Consider the following 20,690-nt stretch of genomic DNA (forward strand, 5'->3'; position numbering starts at 1 on the left):
CTTTCCTACCTTAACTAGTGCTTATCATGCACTGTGGGCATGACTTTTGCAGTCTGAGGTGTGAAAACTAGCACAGATTTATTTTTCCTTTGTCACAATTTCATGGATAGAAGACTCCTTCTTACCATAGATCTTAGCAACCTCAGCATACGATTGCTTTTATTTCCTTATTAAGTTGAGAACTTTCATCTTTTCACTTAAAGGAAGCCCTTTTCAGCTTCTCTTTGCCATATCTGAATTGCCTGCATCACTACTGTTGCACTTTGGGTCCACTGTTAAGTAAAAGAAGGGTGACTTGAACACAAGCACTGTGATACCACTACACTGTATCCGATAACCCAGACGGCTGCTAAGTGACTAATGGGTGGGTCAAGCTGGACAAAGGGATGATTCACGTCCCAGGCAGGATGTAGCAGGACATGGTGAGACTTCATCATGCTACTCAGAACGGTCCGCATTTTAAAACTTATGAATTGTTTATTTCTGGAATCTTCCATTTAATTTTTTTCAGAACTTGGTTGACGGTAACTAAAACTGCAGAAATCAAAACCGTGGTTAATCAGGGCCCTGCAGTAGGTTTCCTGTCTTCACAATTTTAATGCAGAGCACACTTAAATATTTTAGCTGTTGGTTGAAGACATGTTCTTTATCATATTAAGAAATATTTCTATGCCTAGTATTTTAAAAACAATTTTCAAAGATCAGGAACAATAAGAGACTTTGCCTTTTCATATTTGATGGGTATTATTTGGTTTTCTTTTGGCAAAGACACTTTGCCTTTTCATATTTGATTGGTATCATCTGGTTTTTCTTTTGGGCTATAAGTAATTATATATTGATAGTTTTCTTAAACTATCATTGTATTTATGAGATAAGTCATGCTTGATCATCATGGATGATCCTTTTAATAGTCTAATGAATTATATTAGCTAATATTTTATTTAGGATCTTTACATCTATATTCTAAATGAGACAGGTTTAGAAAATTCCTTGCTGGATTATATTCAAATGTAAGCATTAGGATTATTCTACCTTCTCAAAATGGACTGGGTTGCAAACTCCTTTATAATGCTCTCAAGAAATTTACATAATATGGTGTTTATCTACTTTGTAAAGTTAAAAAATATGCAGCGGGTAAAACTGCCTGAATACAAAGGCAATTTTGGAAGTAATTATGGCCATTATTCTTTTTATATTTTCTACTTCTATTTACTTCAATTCTGTTCAATTATATTTTTCCCAGAAAACTTCATTTCATTGAGATTTTTAGTATTATTCATATACACACCACTTTCACATGCTTAAAAAGGTCCTCTGTAGCAGCTGTGAGACTGCCAGTAGACCACAAACATCTGTTTCCCTCTTCTTCTATGGTAATAGAACTGTAGCCAGAGACCTGGCAGCCCAGCTACACGACATTGCTCAGTCTCCCTTGCTCTCACCAAGAATTAGGCTCTTACTAATGTGAACAGAAGAGGTATGCACCACTTCTAGACTGCCTCCTACTTTTTAATTGGAGATCTAATTTCTGTCATGCCTACAAAACCAATGTCCTGAACAATGGCAGAGCACCCACTAGCCTTCGTCTCTGGATGACTTTGTGGAGCACAGCCTGCCCACCTGCCCTGGACTGCCTTACTGAACTGCTGGCACTAGACAGATGATGACTTGTTTTCTCTCTCCTAAATTGAATTAGTGTTCTCATCATTATCTTTGCCAGGAATTGTTCTATTAGTTCACTTTCTTTTTCTGTTTAATTAATATGTTTTCTTCTTTAAAAAATTATCTCTATTTTCCTTTTTTGTAAAAAAAGGTTTCGTTTATTTTAAAAATTCTTAATAGATTAGTAACTATTTTCTTTTTTTAAAATATAAAGAATATAAAACTGTAAATTTCGCTCTGAATTTACTTTTGATTGCATTTGCAAGGTTTGATGGTGGTGTTCATGATTTTTTTCCTAAATCATCCAATAAGTATAATTTCGATTTCCCAAAGAGTTACTGGATATAACTGGAAACCAAAATTATACTGATTAGATGATTTAGAAAAAAACGAGAACACCAATATCAAACCTTGTAGATTTAACCAAAGATATACTTTAATCTACAAATGGTTGGAGGTTTTATTTTCCTGTTTAATTTCTAGCTTTCCCAATTGTGTCCAGGTAAGATATACTATACAACTTCTGTATTTAGGAATTTGTTGAATAATTTTTTGTGGTCTAATCAATGACCAATTTTCATAATTTCCCAGGGATATTTAATAAAATATCCATGTTTCTGCTCTACATTTTATCCATTTGCCTAATATCTTTATATTGTTTCTAATTTTTGTCTCCTTGCTCTTTCAAATATATATAATACCTTATTATTGTTGTTTGTCCATTTCTCCTTTCTTTTTCATGTTTAATGATCACTGCCTTGAATCTATTTTGCCCAAAATTGACATTGCAAACTCAGCTTTTTTGTGTGTTCATATATCAAATTATCTCCCGTCCATTTATTTTTAAACTTTATGCTGTATTTTATCTACCTGTTTCACTTGTTAGCAGAAAAGCACTCTAATATGCATCTAATGAGATGTCCTTTAAAATTAGAAAAAAGAAACTTTTCTTTATCTTAAGCTTTAAAGGTACCAACGTTAAGACAAACAATATCGTTTATGTTTCTTTATGAAAAATGAAGTTAGCTTTCTCTTCCTATTCTACATCTCCCTCTTCCATTTCCTAACCCTTATTATAAACATCTGGAGTTTTAGGCATAAACTTCTTGTTTTCATCATCTCTGCTTTCAGTAATAATTTTTGACCTCTACATTCAGTTTTATAATTATACTTTCAGTATCAAATACAACTCCAATTTTGTCTAGTTTTTTTTCCCTATCAGTTTAAAACAATAACATAACTGTGCTGCTCATGAGTTTTAATTTTTATGTATTTCTTAGTTGGCTAGATGATGTATGAATATCATTTTCCAAATCCTTATATGTGCAAATGTCTTTTTTTGACTCTCATCAAAACTATAGACACCACCACTGTCTGGTATTTAGTGTTGCAGAGAAGTCTGATGCCATCCTGATTTTTGTTCCGTGGGGTGTAATCTGTTTTTCTCTTCTAAAGATTTGAAGAATGTTTTCTTGATATTTATAATTCCCAAATGTTTCCATTCCATTTCTAGGTACTGATCTCTAAATTTCTTGCCTACAGTGAGGTGAACCTTTTCAATGATCACACATAGGTTACTTTTTTCTAATGCTAGAAAATTGGGGGGAAATCTTTTCAGTTAATAGATGTAAAGGAAAGATCTGGCAAACCTTAAAGGGTCATTCTTTGTAAATGTTTTTAGCAACTAAGTAAATAGTTATGATATTATTGATAACTTGGGAAACATGCTTAGGAATCTTGATAGGACAGGATTTTAATAGGTTATTAGTGGCATGGGAACCTGGTTAGTACACTGTAGAAAGCACATTTCATGTACATATCATGTACTATAAAAAAATTAATAAATTTTAACTAAGTAATCCTTCTGTTCAGACACTATCCAAATATAAATTCTGAACTATGAGAAAAACAGTATGCATAAAATATGTTCACTGTCATATATTTATAGTAAGAAATATTCGAGGTAACCCCCAAATTCAGCAATAATATAATATTTCTATAAATTGTAGCACATATAAGACATATATGTGTCTAAATATGATAGAACATGTTTCAACTATTAAAAATCGTAGTTACAAGTGGAATTATTTGGGAAACATAGGAGTTTATTTATGATATAGTGCTATGTAAAACATGCCAAATATAGAATTGGGTGTATGATTATAATTACGGAAATGGTAAAAAATAATCTATCAAAGATGGTGGGTGGATACATAAAATTAACTGTTAGAATGATATAACTGATTGATTTTTTAATAAAACATTCACACACTTTCTGAAGTTTCATATTTCTAATATAAATAAAAATTATTATAGATTAAGAATACACACTGCCAGTTTTGTCAATAGCTATAAAACAAGACCAAATGCTAACTTAAGACAAACCTAATCCCTAAAATTTAAGGTTAAATAAAATGCAAGTATTTCTAACTTAAAAAAAGAACTCTTATTTCAATAAGACATGAAACATTTTAATTTTCAGACCATGAAGAACCAGTTTTTCTGTTTTGGAAAGTTAGATCCTAGAAGTAATCTAAAAATCACTTTCATTATTCCTGGGCATTTGTTAGCATTGTCTTCACAAGTTCATTTTTAGTGCCACATGCTTCTACCCTAGCCCACTCCACTCAGTCACCCTCTTAGAGTCCAGAGAACCAGCATCACTGACTACTGTGTACTTTTTAGGCTTGTTTTAGAAATATTTTATATGTGCTTTCACAAAAACAATTATCCAGAGTATAGTATTCAACCCTTTAGGCTTCCAAAAGAGGGACAGACCCAGAAAGAGCATTAAAAACAAAATTAAAAGTAGCCCCTGAGCGCCTAGAAACATAAAGTGTAAAAGAGTTGATCTAAATATTACAGCTTTATGTTTGCCATGCAGAAGAAAAAGAGTGCTTTGACTGGCTGGTAATTTCTACAAAATGTTAACTTTTTCATATGAAAGCCAAGAAGCGTGGGAAATATGACAGGCAACAGAAGCAAAGCAGCTATGGGTGCTAAAAAATGTTTTAAGTGCAAGAGAAATGCAAAAAGACCCTGATAAACACAGTGATTATTTCATTCCTAAAGAATACTTTAGCAGGCAGCCTTTGATTTAGTTGTTAATTTTCAAAACAGCAGCCATGTTTCATGGTTCAGAAATCAGGTTCCCTGAATTCTCTATTCAGCTTTAATCAGAAAAGGTAGATTATAAGAAAAAGGGCTAACAAATTGGTAGATTTAGTTAGGTGAGAGGTATTTGGTGTTCATTGTACTATTTTTAAACTCTCCTATAGGTTTGAAAATTTTCAAAATAACATGTAGAAAAAAATATAATTGAAATAAGCTAATGAAATTAGGCTCCAATCTACAGTAATGTAGAGAAAAATTCAGCTTAAACAAGTGGTAAGACTGTACTTCCCAAGATGAATTTAGGGACTCTGCACTACCACATGAACTCTTCTCCACCTCTGTATTTTCAATAAATTAAATTTAAAAAGAAAAAAGAAAGAAAGAAAAAGGGCTGACATAAAGAATTTGCTTTGGGACAATTAAGTCCTAGGTGATATCTTCACTTCTGTACATGCATCCCAAATATTAGGTACCTACTATGTACCTGGGGCTGTTCTAAGATGCAGATTCATTCTGATAACAAAGAATTTTGAACCTAGTGCAATTACTCCTCAAAATTATGAGTTACTAAGGAAACTCATATAAATAGCATATAAAATTTTCTGTTTAAAAATGAAACAAAATGGGGATATTTAAGACACCATTTTTAGCATTCATATAAGTTCAGTGCTCAAGAAGCACTTACTGTCTTCATATGAATTTCAGAGGTTGGGCAAATTGTTATTACAGCATTAAGCCTGCATTATGGCCACATAGTCAAACTACAGGCCTATCTGTGAGCTTTTCCATTAAACACCCTCTCCCCCACCCCGCAATCCACAAACTAACATTTTAGTCAAACATTTAATAAAATAACCTTAAACAGTATTTCATAATACCATAGTTTAAAGGAAAAACAAGGAAAAGTTGTTAGAAATACTAATGTTGTTACCCTCTTTCACAAGTTTTTAACAGTTATAGATTCTGGTCATTGCCCTACTTTTTCCTTTTTGACCTCAAAGATGGAAGCCTTTGTCTCTTTTCTACACTATTGATTCAGTATAAAAAATCCCTAAGCTTCTAGTTGTTTGGGGTCTAGGTATTTTAACTATTCTTATTGGTAAGAGAAACTGGATAATCAGAGTCATCCTTTGGCAAAAAATTGTTTTCCTCTGTGGTAGGCAGAATAGCCCCCCAAAGATATCCATGCCCTAATCCCTGGAGCCTGTGAACGTGGTGGTCTCTAGAATCTGAGAGCAGCCTCTGGCCGACTCCTACAACCACAAGGAACTGAATTCTACCAGCAACCTACATAAGTCTGAAAGTGGATTCTTCTCAGAGCCTCCTAGTAAGAACCCAGCTGGCCCAGACCTTGATTTCAGCCTGGTGAGACCTAGAGGAGAGAAAACAGCTTAGTCAACCCAGACTTCTGACCTACAGAACTGTGAGATAATAAACTTTTAAGCTGCTAAATTTGTGGCAGTTTGTTAAGTTAGCAATAGAAAACTAATACACCCCTCCCCCAAAATTATTATTTCATTTTGAAGAACATTTTCCATGGGGCATCTAGAAACTAGGGAACTCTATGGGTCCTTACAGGTTACTGCACTTGCCCTGTTGTGCAGTGCTTGTTTGCAAATACTATGATTTTGATTAAATCAACTGTCCTTCTGATTAAAAATAAACAAAAGTATCTCCCAGGTTTAACAAAGCTTACTTTTGTGGTATTCTTGGTCTCACAAATCTTTTAGTGGCTGTGAATCATGCCCCTCAGGTTTTTCCCTTCCACAGTTGAGTATTCTTGGTCTCACAAATCTTTTAGTGGCTGTGAATCATGCCCCTCAGTTTTTTCCCTTCCACAGTTAAGAGTAGGGAAGCATAGTGAGAAGAATGGCACACGAAGCATCTTTTCTTCAGCTATGATTGCCTGCCAGGACTCTAACTCTGCCTTCTTCTTATCCACAAAGGAATAACTCCTTAACTATTAAATGAAGTCTCCAGCAATCCCATCTAGATTCCAGCCAAGCTATAGGGAGAATACAAAGACAACTGAAACCATAGTTTAGGATTCACCATCATGTCAACTTTGCTAATGGTCCCTGACCCAGTACACTGATTCAAAGAAACTAGGATCCAGCTTCAATCCTTGTACCAGAAAAAGGTCCATTTCTTACTTCCATTTGCTGGACTTTCAGCCCCAGTTCCCATCTAATTAGCATCTCATTGCCTTAGAGACAAGAGGAAAACATTCTATTGAGTTCTTTCCTCATATTAATTCTGAGGGAGTACGTTCTGCCACTGGACTTCCATTTCCATAGTCAAGTCATCAGTATTTGCAGTTGGATTCCCTTGACACCAACAGTTCATCTGTCTAGATCTCTACTCGTTATTTCTTGCCATGCCCCCTCCCCTACCCCCATGCATAGCTTTTTGCACCTGCAGAATATTCCCATTACTCATTCTCTAGTATCCTAACGATGACCATTTGCACATACCTCTGCCTGTTACCTACTATCAGTCTCTAAGATCTCCAAGGCACATCTACTAACCTGTCTTGACTTCCTCTCAATGGTCTGCTGTACACCCTCTCTCAATTGTTTCCTCTGTCATCTTACAATGGCTTTGTCTTAGAATCCAAGTCACACTTATTCTGATTGCATGACCAAAGAAACTCTATTTAAGAAGTTCTTTTTTAAAACTTTGTCATAGAACAAATTACAGTCATGGAAGTATAGCTCTGTATCAATAGCAAGAATCATTGTAATTTTTGTTTGTGTATTTAATTTTTCCAGGGAGAAGATAACCATTATATACTCATCTTTTAAAAAGTCACATCCCTTATGAGTCAGTTAAAAAGTTTACGCAAAAAGGCACACCTTCTCTGAAATATCTTTTTCTCTTTTGTAATTTACAGCTTCTATAGGAAGAAATTTAAAGTCAGTAATTCTGAGTTTTTTCCTTTAACAGCATTATTAGCATGGACCTGAAACAATATATACCTAATACAACAAATTTCTAAATGTTCTTAAATTTTACCTAGAATGAATAGTTCAAATACGCTTAAGGAGAAATTTTAATAGGTGTAAAAAAAGGAAATTTAAATGATTTCACTGCATCACAATATTTTAGAATGATTTCCATACAAAGATTAACTTTTAAAGCTTCAACATTTATCTCATATCCTCAAAAGTTGTTACTATGAATAAAAAGAGAACTTGAAAGTAACTTGAACAGAAATATTGTTTAGTTTTAAAAGGTGTTAGTTACTGTTTTCTTGAAAGTGGCATAACAGGTGGATTATAAAAGTCACAAAATAAAAATAATAATAAGATAATAAATGAAAATATTTGTTTATATTGCCTCCAAACTAAAAACATGGGCTAAGCCACTGAACCAGTTTTCTAAATCTTTATTAATGTAAAGTATAACTTGGCTTAATTCTGCCACTGGGTTTGGAGGTATTTGAGGTCACAGGCAAAACAAAACAAAACATTATTGTATGTTAGCACATATAAACATAAGATTAAGGGATACCTGCAAAGGGTGCTTTTATATCTGTGTAATGTTTTGGTAGGGAGATAATCTAAAAAATGCCTATCAAAGATTCTAAAAATAGTACCTATAAAGATACAGTTAATTAGACTAAAAAATGAGAAATTCAGCAAATAACTGGTACTCTCTACTAAAACAGGGAAACAAAGGTAAAGAAAATCATGCTAAAGATTTGTTTTAATTTAAAAAGTAAATCTCATGGGACAGTGGTTAAGATACATTTGGCCAAACTTGATCTACCATTTTTTTCTAACCTTCAACTGCAATGCTCTACAGTAATCACTGATGTTCACTGATATAAAATATGTAAGATATTTAGTTATCAGAAAAGGATGGTTAAGTACAGTTTCAACATAAAGAGCTAGTGTGACTTCTTTTTAAAATAAATATACAAAATCTTACATTACAAAGTGGTAGTAGGCTCTAGAGTATGCCAACACTCCTCAAAACATCTGGAATCGCTTTTAGGGAACTATCTTCCTTCAGACACTGTACCACATTCTTTTGGATATTCTCAAGATAAGAAATTTTTATCCTTAAACAAAATAAAATTTGCTTTTTGGAAGCAGGCAAAATTCATTTGGTATAGTGTTTTGTAAATAGTGCTTAATAAGGATAAAAAAATTTTTGAATTAAAATTTTTTAATAAGACAGCCTTTCCACATAAAATGGCTTTGAATTCAACTGCAAAAATTTGAAGTGTTTAAAGTGATGACATGATTGAGACGTTTTAGGTTTATGTATATTTTTTAAATCAATTTTTTGACCTCATAATTTTCACTCATTAGTGCATTTTTAATCCAACAAATATTTGTGCCCATTACATGTCTGATACTACACCAAGTAGACCTTATTCTTGTTCCTAGGAGCTTATGATCTTAGAGGGGGAAACAGACAATTACACACATATTTATTTACCAGAGTGATAAATGCTAGAAAAAGAAAGGAGGAGATGTACTTTAGAGGATTATAGAACATTTCCTAGAAGTAAAATTTAAGCAGAGAGCTGAAGAAAGTGTTGGTGATCAAGGAGCAAAAAAGAGAACGAAGTGAGAGAGTGGCATGGACTTATATATACTACCAAATGTAAAATAGATAGCTAGTGGGAAGCAGCCGCATAGCACAGGGAGATCAGCTCGGTGCTTTGTGACCACCTAGAGGGGTGGGATAGGGAGGGTGGGAGAGAGATGCAAGAGGGAGGGGATATGGGGATATATGTCTATGTATAGCTGATTCACTTTGTTATAAAGCAGAAACTAACACACCATTGTAAAGCAATTATACTCCAATAAAGATGTTAAAAAAAAAAGTGAGGCAGCAGAATTAAATTATTACAAACTAAAAGAATTAAAAAGTAAAGACCTTAGGGTGGGCAGGATAGTGACAGAGTATAAGAAATATTAAGGAAGGTCAGTGTGGCTGAATCAGTGATTCCAATGTGTGGTATGAGAGAAGAATTTAACTTTATCATAGGACCAATACAAAGTCAACAAAGTGTTTTGAGAAAGAAGCACATGATCATCAGATCTATTGTTTTAAATAGGTAATTCTGATAGCTCCCTTGAGAAAATGAAATAGAGGGGGCAAGAGAAGATTCCTTCTGAAGTAGCATAGTGATATGTTAAGGTGTTTGGGCAGCAGTAGAGGAGAAATGTGAATGGATTCAAAATATGTTTTAAAGTAAAAAACTGCCAGGATTGATGAAGGCCAACAAACCGGGAGTAAGGAAGAAGGACATGTCATGGATGACCCAGATTTCTGGCATAAGCATTGCTAGGATGCAATGAGATAGGTAGCATTGGATGTGCATCAGGTTTGGAGGGAAGAGTGCAAGAAGGGGAGGGGAGAAGCATCAGTTCAATTTAGAACGTGTAAGACATTCAGCAAGAACATTTATTTACTAACAACTGGGCCCTTAGGGAGTACTTCCAAAAAGGAAATTCCACACCCCCTAACTACTTTAACAATCTTATTGACCTTGAATTTTAAACCCACTTCTTTTCATTTAAGTCCTTCTTTTCCATTTTTCTTACATCACAGAGAAAACAACTGACCACTACCTTAGGCATGTACTTACAGCAATATATACCTTCATTAGCAAATGATGAATAAGAATTTATGGTTTCTGTAACTCTTGCATAAATTCTCTTGTAGTACCAACCATATTACATTGAGATTTTCTCTGTTCAGTCTGAAAATACTTAGCCCTAAAGGGTCAGACCTGTTTTCCTCTTTTGTATACTCAGCGCCGAGCTGTGCCTGGAGTGTGGTCAGTAAAAAAATGGCTGAACTGAATCCATGCTATTATGATGACATGCTTTGTTCTGGCTAAAGTAAGTGTTATGTCATTTACAGAATTAATAAATATCTTAAATCTAAACTAGCCCATGTTCTTTTATGTCAAGCAAGCATATCAAGTTCCTGGAAGACAAGTTGACAGAAGTCAATGTAGCTGGTACTTGCTTTGCTATTTTCTAAATAGGCTTGGACAGTTTTAAAGGACACTGAAATGAAATAAATTATACAATCTTCATGTTAGCATTCACTGTAGGTGATGAACATGAATCAATGGTGCTATTACATGGGAAATGTCAACTTATTTTTAGCATCATTTCATCTGAATAGTAATTTGACTACTGTAAGATGACCACATAATTCATTTTCAAGATCAAGTTCTAATATATGGTTGCCAATCGCATATCACCATTAAGTTAACTTCATTTTAAACACCATTTTGAAAATGGATCCATAAAATAACCATTTATTTCATTGTGAAATCACTATTGGCGATTACTCAACTAGATAAGACTAGATGTTTTGTCTAAAAATAAAAAGCATCAGTAGATAAAAAGAGGGTCTTAAGAATAAAAGGAATGAATTACAAGCAAGTTATAATGATACTTAATGCATCTAGCAGCATATTTTTAAAATACATATAGCAAAACAGACAGGATTACAAAATTACAAATCCATCATCACAGTGAGAGATTAAGAGACTTCTCAGAAACTGATATATTTAAACAAACTAAAACTTAGATTTGACCATAATTAACAAGCTTGATTTAATGGACACTTATAAGACTGAGCACCCACAGATAGAAAATATATATATTTTTCCAAACACTCTTAGAATATTCATAAAAAATTGATCATAAACTAGGCCACAAAGAGGCATAAAAAAGCCAAGAATATATATGATATGGATTATATTCTTTGAACACAATGCAATAAAATTTGAAATAAAACTTATTATTCAAAACTGTATACTTTTAGAAACTGAAAATACGTATTTCTAAATATATAAAATCACAATGGAAAATTGTTTAGATTTGAACTACAAAAGCCCTCCATATCAAAACTTGTAAGGTATAGTTAAAGCAGTACTTAGAGAAAGTTCATAGCTTGAATATATATATTAGGTGATGGGAAAGGGTATAGAAACATTAGATGTTTTAGATTTATCACTGCACAGTAATAAATATAGGGAACTTATTTTTGCTCCATTTGAAATTTACAAACATATTTATTATGTTTCTATTTTAGACTTGGTACTTGAAAGATGTAGTTGAGTAAAGTGGAATGTAAGATTCTATTCTTAAGCTTACTGTAGAAAAGAAAAAGTAAGAAACAATTATTTAATAGTGTAAGGTAATGCATATAAGCAAGTATAATATGTAATGGTAAAAACATAGCTATGGGGTAAAACCAACTATATTGTGTGCATTCTAACCCCCGAAATTGCATTGAAGTGGAAAATAAAGAGAGATATAAGGAAACAAACACCATTCAGGTTGGGGAAGAAGTTTTCATAAACTGTATTGTATTTCATTGCCTTGGCAAAAATATTACATATTCTTTATATGTTTGTGAGAAACATGGGTATTCATGCCTAAGTTGAGGCACCACCACCTATCCCCCACACACTAACTCCCTGATGCAGCTCCGATAAGGTGATCCCCAGAGAAGTCTCAGTCCTTTTTGCAATATCCAGGAGACCAGTGCCTCACCAAAGGCACAGGTAATTCAGAACACAGCTTATTATAAGTGCTATAGGAACTCACATTAAGAGGAAAACAACAAACCATTGGGATTAACTTCACGGAAGATAATCATGGTTAAGCTGAATCTTGAAGGAAAGTTAATTGATAGAAAGGAATAAAAGTAAATAAATAAAAATTCAGCCCAGAATAAGAACATGGAAAAATGCACAAAGGAAGCAATGAACTACAGAGAAACTATAGAAGATAGGAAATTAGTCCCTCCCTGGTAATCAGGGGAAAAAGGAGTTGTATATATGAGCTAGGACCAGTTGCTGGGAATTCTGGGAAATATATCAAGAATGCTGGGAAATATATCAAGATATATTTGATTTAATGAGTAACAGAGTTATTATATGTCTCAAAGATATGAAGCAACTCAGTAACATGATGATAGTGATATTTCTTTGGTAGTAAAAAGAGAAAAGAAGAACGAGTTAAAACTGAAAGCAGAGACACCAGTATTTAAAATAATCCAGGTTTTGGGACTTCCCTGGTGGTGCAGTGATTAAGAATCTGACATGGTTTTGAGCCCTGGTCTGGGAAAATGCCACGTGCTGCGGAGCAACTAAGCCCATGTGCCACAACTACTGAGGCTGTGCTCTAGAACCCGTGAGCCACAACTACTGAAGCCCGAGCACCTAGAGCCCATGCTCCACAACAAGAGAAGCCCCCGCTCACTGCAACTAGAGAAAGCCTGAGCGCAGCAACGAAGACCCAACACAGCCAAAAAATAAATAAATAAATAAATAAATTTATTAAATAAATAAATAAATAAAATTATCCAGGTTTTCAGTTGGAAAAGTGGATGGCAGAAATGGTGATACAAAGGAATGAACACAATTAGAAGAGAAGGCAGGAGAGAAACAATCAAGTCAGGTTTCAGACAATATAGTACTGTGGTTAAAAAAACAAAACAGAAGAACATGGATCCTGTGTGACACTGGTCAGTTACTGAAACTCTCAGAGCAATGGTTCCTACTTCAGAAAATGTGCATAATAATAATACCTATCATATAGAGTTGTTGGAGGAATAATGAGTTAATTCATATAAAGCAGTTAAAATGATATCTGGTACAAAGTAAGGGATCAGTAAATATTAGCTATTGTTTCTCTCATTATTTATTTCTAGTTTGAGTTGATATACAAGTAGAGGTGTTTGAGAGTCCAGTGGGAAAACACACACTGAAACATGGATGAAAGAACAAAGCTGGATAAATATCTTTGGTATTTTTCCCATCCTCATTCCGTTGCCATTGTCAAAATTAAGTCTTCCCTCAACTTTTATAAAAGACTGTTACAATAGCCCCGTTTCTCTCCTGTTCCTTTCCCTCAGGTCCACATTTAAGGCTGCCAATAATTACCTTTTTATAAGCACAGATGTGCTCCTATCAATTCTTCATATGAAAACCTTAAAAAAAAAAAGAAGGTACCTCATGTCCTATAGGAGAAAGCCGATTACTTGGCATAGTGTAATGTATAAGTTACTATAATCATTTGAGTGTTTTTCTCTCATTTGAGTCAATAAAGTTCTCAGTTAAAGGAGCTTTGCCTTATCAATCACTAAATCTCCTGTGCCTAGGTGCACAGAAAGTGTTAAAGATATGTTCACTAAAAGCTACATAAATATATATAATGGTAATTTTATGGTGCTAAGCAAATATTGGCAAATATAGGCTCTCAAAAAAGAATTTTGAGGGAATAAACCAGAAAGGTTTAGAAGGCAAGAGAGGAGACAATTTCAAGTGGAATATTAAAAATGTTGAATGACACATTGATCAAAAGTTTTAGGAAAGGAAAAGATACTGACTTTCACTTCAATTAAGACAACTAATTATGAACTTATATATCAAACACTGCAAATATAACTAAGACATGATTACAGCTCTAAAGGAATAAATATAGTGTAAAGTGGGAACTAGACACACTAATAAGAAAGAGAAATTCACAAAGAGTCCATCTGGGGAGTTTAGAGAAGTCTTCTTGGAAATTATTATTCTGGAGCTTAGTGTTGAAGTAAGTAAGAATTAACAAGGCAAAGAAATATAATTACAGTGAGGTTGTAGTATGAAAGCTATAGTACAAGGTGTGAAGAAGGAAGGACGTTGCTAGGAAATACAGGTAGTAGCTACAGACTACTCATTTAAAAATCTTAGCTAAGAAAGATAGTTCAGAAATCATAAGGTAGTTAAAAGGAACAAGACAGTGAACTGGAGGTTTTATTTAGATGGGGAAAGTGTGCAAGAAAATGATAAATCAGGAGAAAAGAACCTCTAAGAGACAAAGAAATGAAATTCAGAGCATAGTTTAGAAAGGGAAGAAGGACCTCTCTTCTGAGACAGCAAGGAAGGACAAGATTATCATCATCTACTGGTAAAGAAAGTAGAAATTAGTTGAGGTGAAAGCAGTATATCATGACGTTCATTCCAGATGGTCTTGGTCCATCTTGGTCTTCTCTGCCAAAAAGGATATGAAGTTACGGGCTATTATTGAGAGGAGCTGAAATTGAGCACATTTGGAAAGGAGCTATTTGAAACAGTTGCTATAAAAAGTAAGCTGTCAACTAAGGAGTGAAGAGTAGTATTCCCAGGAGTATACAGGGCCAAGATTATGTTGGGAATGTACACCTGAAAGGACAAAGTCTGTTTGATAAAAAGAATGTTCCTGGGCTTCCCTGGTGGCGCAGTGGTTGAGAGTCTGCCTGCCAATGCAGGGGACATGGGTTCGAGCCCTGGTCTGGGAAGATCCCACATGCCGTGGAGCAACTAGGCCCATGAGCCACTATTACTGAGCCTGCGCGTCTGGAGCCTGTGCTCCGCAACTAGAGAGGCCACGCATCACGATGAAGAGTGGCCCCCACTAGCCGCAACTAGAGAAAGCCCTCACACAGAAATGAAGACCCAACACAGCCATAAATAAATAAATAAATAAATAATAAAGAACGAGGATTAAAAAAAAATTAAAAAAAAAACACACAAGACTAATCTGTCAGTTTCTCTAATACACTAAATTCTCTTAAAAAAAAAAAAAAGAATGTTCCTTAATACAAGGGAAGAAGTGATAATACAAAGACAAATCTGAAAAATTAATAGGGAACTCTATAAAGTAGTACTCATTAATTTTTGCTTTAAAATGACCATCTTCAAACTACAACCTTCTTAGTTCAAAATTCTGGTAATTGATTAATCAATGATGTGCACAGTCCAAATCAGCAATAATTTTCTAAGTTTGAACTTTTTTTTCCTTAAGGAAAAGTATATTTCAGATATTGTAACCTCTAGAGCATCACTAAAAAATTAAAATAAAGAAGTATACCTAACAGCAGACGTAAAATGGAATATCAAAAACTAAATACTAAAAAATCAGAAAAAAAGTCAAATATAAAGGAAAAGAAGGACAAAGATTAGATGGGACAAATAGAAAACAAGATAGTAGACAACCCCAAAATACAGATCATTACACTAAGTTTAAGTGGTCTAAACACTGCAATGAAAAGACTTGGATTTCAGAGTGGGTAATAAAACAAGATACAGAACATGCTATTCCAAGAAACACACTTTATATATAAAGATACGTATAAGTTAAAAGTAAAGGCATAGAAAAGGACTTACCTTCAAATATTGTAAGAAAGCTGGAGTATCTATATAAATATCAGATAGATTAGACTTTAGCACAAGGAATATCAGAGATAAAGAGGAACAGTTTTATAATAATAAGAGTAAATGGACCAAAAAGACAAAACAATCCTAAATGTACAAGCACCTAGTTAATGAGCTTCAAAATGCAAGAAACAAAGATTGTCAGAACTGAAAAGAGAAATAGACAAGTTCACAGTTATAGGTAGAAATTTTAACATTTCTCAATGTTTGATAGAATAGGTACAGAGAAAATCAGCAGGGATATAAAGGAATAGAATAAATCTGTAAGTCTACTAAAGTTAATTGAATATAAAATACTACACTCAACAATAGTAGAATACACATTCTTTTCAATGTGTACTCTTGAAGCATTCACCAAAATAGACCATATGCTGGGCCATAAAACAAGTCTCAATAAATTTTAAAAGATAACATACAACATATGTTGTCTGACAACACTGAAATTGAATTAGTAATTACAAACAAAAAGATATTTTTTAAAAACTCCATACATTTAGAAATTAATATTCTTCTAAATAATATAAGGGTAAAAGAAGAAATTACATGAGATTAGAAAATACTTTATACTGATTGATAATAAAAATAGACTATATCCAAATTTGTGGATGTAGCTAAAGCAGTGCTACAGAGTTAATGTATTCATTAAATATTAAATAAGAAAAGAAGATTTAAAATCAATGACCAAAACTTCCATGCTAAAAAGCTAGAAAAATAAGGGCAAATTAATGCCAAAGTATGCAGAAGGAAGGAAACAGTGAAGATAAAAGCAGAAATCAATAAAGTAGAATATTTTTAAAAAGAAAATATAACCAAAAGCAGGTTCTTTGAAAATTCAATAAAATTGATAAACCAGACTCAAAAAAGTAGAGAAGACATAGGTCACCCTTACCAAAGTATAGCAATAGTTATCTTACTGACATGAAAAGGGAATATTATGAATAACTGTATGCCAATAAATTTGATAACATAGAAGAAATGAACAAATACCTTGAGAGAAAAAAATGACTATAACTGACCTTAAAAAAAAATAGAAAACCTAAATATCTCTACATCTAATACATAAATTGAATTCTTAATAAAAACATTTCCACCAACAAAATTCTAGACCTGCATAAAAATTTGCAGGTCATTCCATGAGGCCAGAATTACTCTGACACCAAAACCAGACAAAGAAAATACCAGGAAAGAAAACAAAGACCAACAGCACTCATAAATGTACACACAAATATCTCTAACAAAATATTGGGAAAATTAGGACACAACAACATATAAAAGGTTAATACATCATGACCAAGTGAGATTGTTTTTTTTTCAGAAATGCGAAGTTGGTTTAATATTTAAAAATGAATATTAAGAGAATAAAGGTATAAGACCACATGATCAATTCAATATGTATACAAAAAGCATTTGCATTTGACAAAATTCAAGACCTATCCATGATTTTTAAAAAATTGCAGCAAAATAAAAACTGAAACTTCCTAAATCTGAGAAACCTATATAGCTAGAGTCACATTTAATGATGACAGACCAAATGCTTTCCCCTTAACATCAGGAACAAAGCAAAGATGTCCACCATCATCATTTCTATTTGACATTTTATTGGAGGGAAAATAAACTAGCCAGTGAAATAAGGCAAGAAAAAGAAATAAAAGGCATAGAAATCAGAAAGAAAGAAGTGAAACTGTCTTTATTCACAAACAACAAGATCAAGTACATAGGAGGCTTCCAAAAAGTACCTAGAAATAATAAATAAATTTAGTATGATAAAAGGATACAAGGTCAATATACAAAAGCTTATTAAATTTCAATATGCTATGAACTGATAATTACAAAATAAAATTTAAAAAACATCAACAATCACATCAAAAAAATAAGTACTTAGGATAAACTGAACAAAATAGGTTTAAGATCTGTACAGTGAAAACTACAAAATATTGCTCAGAGAAATTGAAGACTTAAAGAGATATGACATGTTCGTGGAATAGAAGACTCTATATTTTCAAGATATCAATTTACCCCAAATTGAGCTATAGATGCAAACCCAAATCAAAACCACAGCAAGTTTTTTATGTAAAATTGATGGGTTAATTCTAAAGTTTATATGGAAATGTAAAAAAATCAGAATAGTCAAAGAAATTGGGGGTGGGGGGGAGAACAAAGTTGGAAGACTCACACTAAGTGATTTCAAGACTCTCTATATAGCTACAGTAATCAAGATGATGTGGTATTGCGTAAGAACAGGTATTTAGATCAACTGGACAAAACAGAGGCCAGAAACAGCTTCAAAGTTGAATGGTAATTCGATTTCTGACAAAGATGCCAAAGTAATGCAATAGGGGAAGGACAGTCTTCAACAGGTTTTGAGTAATTAATCTTAAACTCTCTTTGCCTCAGTTTCTTCATTTAAAAAGTAGGAATAGGGCTTCCCTGGTGGCGCAGTGGTTGAGAATCTGCCTGCCAATGTAGGGCACACGGGTTCGAGCCCTGGTCTGGGAGGATCCCACATGCTGCGGAGCAACTAGGCCCGTGAGCCACAACTACTGAGCCTGCGCGTCTGGAGCCTGTGCTCCGCGACAGTGAGTGGCCCCCGCTTGCCGCAACTGGAGAAAGCCTTCGCGCAGAAACAAAGACCCAACACAGCCATAAATAAATAAATAAATAAATTTTTAAAAAAGGTAGGAATAACTATGAGTATCTATCTCAATTATGCTAGTTTTAATGAAAATTAAATGATTTACTACATGAAAAGTGCTTGTTCTATTGGGCCTGGCACATATTAAATGTTCATCTAGTCAATAAATTTGTCTCTTTAAGTGGAAAGTAGGTGGGAAAACTACAAAAATTGCCTAGAAAAATGATTCTAGGATGACACTTTTACATGAAATAAAAATTAAGGCAAACATGAAATTTTGTTTCTTTGTAAGATTTAGAAAATTGTCTTAATTTTTGTGTGTGTGTGTTGTTGGGGTTCTTTGCCACTGTTATTTTTTTATTGAAGTATAATTAATTTACAGTATTATATTATTTTCAGATGTACAGTACAGTGATTCAGCATTTTTGCAGATTATAGTCATTATTAGTTATCGTTATTAATAACTAATAATATACTGCATTAATTTACTCCATTATTAGTTATTACAATATAATGGCTATAATTCCCTGTGCTATACAATATATCCTTGTTGCTTATCTATTTTATACATAGGTTTATTTCTTAATCCCATTTCACTTATTTGTCCCTTCTCCCTTCCCTCTCCCCTCTGGTAACTACAAGTTTGTTTTGTATATCTGTGAGTCTCTTTCTGTTCTGCATATATATATTCATTTTTATTGTTTTTTAGATTCCCCATATAAGTGCTATCATATGTATTTGTCTTTCTCTGTCTGACTTATTTCACTAACCATAATATTCTCTAGGTCCATCCACATTGCTGCAAATGGCAGAATTTCATTCATTTTTATGACTAAGTAAGAACTGTCTTAATTTTTAAAGCTTTACCTATGTGTTTAATTCTAACACAGGACAGGAAAAACTATCTTATTTTCAAAAATTGTGGTATTATTGTAGCACTGATATCTGTTCTAGAAAAGATTAGATTCATCTTCTGAAAGGAATTTTTAAAAATTGAAAATTTTCAATTGTCAACTTTCTCTAAAGAAATGATGGGTTGAAATTAATATCTTGAACATGTTCCAGTCTCACTGGGTTTTTCTGACTTTATTTGTTAATAAATAAACCAAAGTTGTATTATGAAATTTTTAAGATCAACACCTACAAGTTATTTACCTAAAAATATTCGTAACTATCAATGTATTTATTTCTCTTTTCACTGAAGGTTGGATAAAGGACAATGCTGATGAGATCTACGTTTTCTGAAACTAGGCTATAAATGACATCATTAACTCTAGGCAGATATTCTGAAATGTCAGTGACCACCATGAGAATCAGGAGGCAGCCTATTTAGGGATTAAAATTTAGGGATAAATTAGGAGTTTGGGATTAACAGATAGACACTACTATATATAAAACAGTTAAACAACAAGGACCTACTGTATAGCACGGGGAACTATATTCGGGATATTGTAATAACCTATAATGGAAAAGAATTTGAAAAAGAATATATACATATATATAATATATATGTTATATGTATAACTGAATCACTTTGCTGTACACCTGAAACTAACAGAACATTGTATATCAACTATACTTCAATAATAAAAAATCATCATCACTACTTATATGACTCAAAAAACAGGGCACTGAGTGTGAGTCCTTTCAATATCAAGGGTTATATGTGTTTGTTCTCTTCAATTATACACGCTTTATTCTAAAAATAGTAGGCATTCAATAACTATTCGGTGGATGGAAGAATAAATGAACATATTTTGTGGCCTATCATATGATCTATCCTTGAGAACAGATGATGTGTACCTCAGAAGAATGTATTTTTTCCTTTTGTTGGTTGGAATGTCCTATATATACACCTCAGGTTCATCTGGCCTAAAGTATGGTTAACGTAAACATTTCCTTATTTTTCAACTGCATCTATCTGTTGCTGGAAGTGGAATACTGAAATCCTCTACTATTAGTATTTGATATATTTAGGTGCTCCAATATTGGGTGTGCATATATTTATGATTGTTATGTCTTCTTGATGAGTTGAGCCTTTTGTGAGTATATAAT

The 20,690-nt window shown here is 33.3% G+C and overlaps 1 protein-coding gene across 9 annotated transcripts in view; it reads right to left on the minus strand.

The window, feature by feature from the left end:
• SSBP2 (single stranded DNA binding protein 2) overlaps positions 1-20,690 on the minus strand; it is a 297,896-nt gene that overhangs the window by 95,569 nt on the left and 181,637 nt on the right. Inside the window, exon 1 of one of the 9 annotated variants that reach the window (XM_059916697.1) lies at positions 6,068-6,133. The exons of the other annotated variants lie outside the window; for them this stretch is intronic. The gene's annotated coding sequence lies outside the window, so the exon portion shown is untranslated. Of the gene's footprint in view, positions 1-6,067; positions 6,134-20,690 lie in introns of those variants that run through there. 9 annotated transcript variants of the gene reach the window in all.

Source organism: Balaenoptera ricei, chromosome 3 (genome assembly GCF_028023285.1).
Source record: "Balaenoptera ricei isolate mBalRic1 chromosome 3, mBalRic1.hap2, whole genome shotgun sequence".
Classification (NCBI taxonomy): domain Eukaryota; kingdom Metazoa; phylum Chordata; class Mammalia; order Artiodactyla; family Balaenopteridae; genus Balaenoptera; species Balaenoptera ricei.